We start from the raw sequence: 3,320 nt of genomic DNA, 5'->3' as shown, positions 1-3,320 counted from the left end.
CTAGGAAACTTTTTTTTTCCTCCTATTATAATTGAGGAATGGTTAATCCCTTGGGACAATAAATACAAATATGAAAGTGTTTCTTGTTTTTCCAACTCTGTGAAAGTGGTTTCCCTACTTCTATTTTCTATTGGCAAAAGTATTTAATAACATTTATCTTTTGACCTTTTATCCATTTGCCCTTTGAGTTTATTTGTACCAGCCCTGTGAATCCATAAGATACAGAGCAATCTAGTGGGTATTTGCTCTGTAAATCAAAACCACTGCAAAGCAGCTTGCAACTTTTTGGGACTCTACTTTTCTTCAAGCTGTCTGTAGACAACAGACAAGTGCAATGGAAAGATGTAAGTGCAAATTATAGGCTCAGGTTATTTCCTTTTTGTTATTACCTTTCTTCACTTACATTTGAAGAAAATCCACATCATACATCTCATAATACAGAGATGATTATCAGGTCAATAAGAGATAAATATGCAGCTTGCATTTATGGTCAAGACGGTGTGAAGAATTTACTTTTTCACTTAACTTGCAAATGAATTTGAAGGAGGCCGTGTTAAGTGGAATGAGCATAAACTGTTATTATGTTTCTCTCTCTCTCTTTTTTTTTTTATTATGCTGTCAAAAGGATAGAAAACACCCAGACGTATGCATAGTATTGGCTTATTTCCAAACTCTGTCATCAGATTAGTATTCAACTTAATGTTCAGGGGTTTATCCATTATAATTAATTATCCTCTAAGTGCAGAAAGATACTTAATTCTCTATCTCTACTCATTATTTGGATTTTCAGTTCTGTATTGAAGGGCCTCAGAAAAGATTAATTAAGTCAAACACTTTGAGGTTATTCTCCCATCATTGTACAGAGGATTTATATACATAACTGGCATTAATGTTGGTGAATATTTCTCCTGTAATTCTCTAGAATATAAATGAAACCGATGACTCCCTAAGTGAGTTTGTCTAGCAATAATAATATATGCCAGAATTATCCTAATGAGTGCTTCTGATATTTTACTTTTATTATTTACATTTTTTTTGTACTGAAGTAATAACCAAACAGTTTTTATATGTGAGGCAGCACATACTATATTTTAAGGAAAATTAAAACTTATTTTAGGTTGGAACATAACTAATTCCATAATCAAATTACTTCCATATATTTGCCGAATATCAATTCTCTCAGGTAATAAATGATTGGTTAAATATCTAATCTGTAAGACTGCTTACAATTTAAAAACACAACATTAAGTATTTAATATATTTAAATCTAAAATGAATCTCAAATATCAGAAATCTAGAAGACAGATTCTGGAACTTGGCTACTTGGAGTGAAATGAAAAGATTACCTAAAATTACAATTATAATTAAAAGTGCTTGATAATGAAAAGCGCTTGAAATCTGCTCTACACAAAAAGAGAATTTTTTAATATTTGTTTTTCCATTTATGAACTACACAGTCTTATGTTGAAATGTCTCAGAGGCCGTCACAACAATTAGTGAGAATTCATGCTATGAACAATTTTTCATGCTTTGCTCTGAAAAATTCTCTTCAGACTTATTCCACACATACTCATAAATATTAGCATTGAGGTAGAAAAGAGAATTCAACAGCACATTAAAAAAATCACAATGTGTTCAAATGAGATTTATCCTTGGGACACAAAGATGGTCCAACATACAGAAATCAATTGTTGTGATAAACCATATTAACAGAATGAAAGATAAAAATCACATGATCATCCCAATAGAGAGAAATAGTAGTTAACAAAATTCAGCTCCATTTTGGGAGAAAAAAACTCTCAACAAATCAGTTTAGAAATGCTACCTCAGCACAATAAAGGCCATATATGAAAAGCGCACAGCTTGCATCATACCCAATCATAAAAAATTGAAAGCTTTCTCAGATCAGGAACAGAGCAAGAATGCTACCTTTGCCACTTCTATTTAACATAATACTAGAAGTTCTTACCAGAGCATTTGGGCAACATATCATCTTTTAAAAATTCCTATTATAAGAGAATTCCTATTATAAGAGAATCTTTCATTCTTAAATATCCCTCTCCTCCAACCCCCACCCCAGTGGCTTTATTTCCCTCTATAGAGGTCATTTATCAAAGCATAAAACATAAGTGAGCTTGAAACTGTTTAGATTTTATAATTATGTCTATATACTCAACCACATGCATACTCTTTTTTAACTTCGAAAAGAAATTCCAGATGTGGTTTACTCATGAGTTGTTAAATCAAAAAATGGGATATAAATCACTATTATATTAAATATGTTAACTTTAAAAAATCTAAGTTGATGGAATAAATTAGGTTATTGTTCATTTGTTTTCAATTGAAATTTTTTAACGTTAGGTTCTTAATTCACTCTAGTCTATCCAGAAATATCATTTGGCTTAAATCACCAAAGATCATTAAAGAGTATTCCAAATTAGATTTTCCCCCAAGTGGAAGACGAGTTTATTAGACAAAATGAAGCAATTTGTGATTATTTATTTGATATGTATATTTTTCTGCTCAAGTACATTGTAAGCTTTTGGAAATGGTATTCAAATGTTATATTTCTTTGATATTCTAATGCAGAAATTGGCAAACATTTTTTTCTGTAAAGGGATAAATAATATCCCCAGCTTTGTGAGCCATATCATCTCTGCCACAACTACAAAACTCTGCCATTTTAGTGCAAAAGATCTGTAGACAAGCTATAAATAAAAATGTGACAGTGCTCTAATAAAAATTTATCTACAAAAATAAAGAAGCCAGTTTGGCTTGTGAACACTAGTTTACTAATTTTTCCATATGAGCATACAGTCAAGCAAAATACAAATAAGATTAATTGCAAAATCAATCTAAAGTATTACTTGCATTTTAACATTTTTTCTATAATATTAACTATTTTATCATTTTGTCATAATTAATAAGTTATACTATTTCCATTCAGATCCACACAAATAATCTGTAGACACAATTGTATATATAAGCTAATATCTGTCATATAAAAATACAAACATGTAGGGAAAAAACCTAGAAGGTCAATGATAGTAGTAGAGCCTTATAGTTTTCCCAAATTACTTGAATGTGTATTAAATTTATTTTTATAAGAAAACTAATTATTTTAATAACACAACAGATTGAAATTATACTACATGGATCACTTATGCACAAAATTAATACAGATGTTCATGGTTCATTACCTGAAAAATAAAATTTAAAATAAATGAAAGACATCCTGTGCTAAGAAAAATACTGGTTGTGATAAAAAATGATTCAAAATGCAATTATTTTAGCTGGTCTAATATCAGTGCCTAATATGA

This window comes from Pteropus vampyrus, unplaced genomic scaffold (genome assembly GCF_000151845.1).
Source record: "Pteropus vampyrus isolate Shadow unplaced genomic scaffold, Pvam_2.0 Scaffold83, whole genome shotgun sequence".
Taxonomy (NCBI): domain Eukaryota; kingdom Metazoa; phylum Chordata; class Mammalia; order Chiroptera; family Pteropodidae; genus Pteropus; species Pteropus vampyrus.
This window is presented reverse-complemented; position numbering follows the sequence as displayed.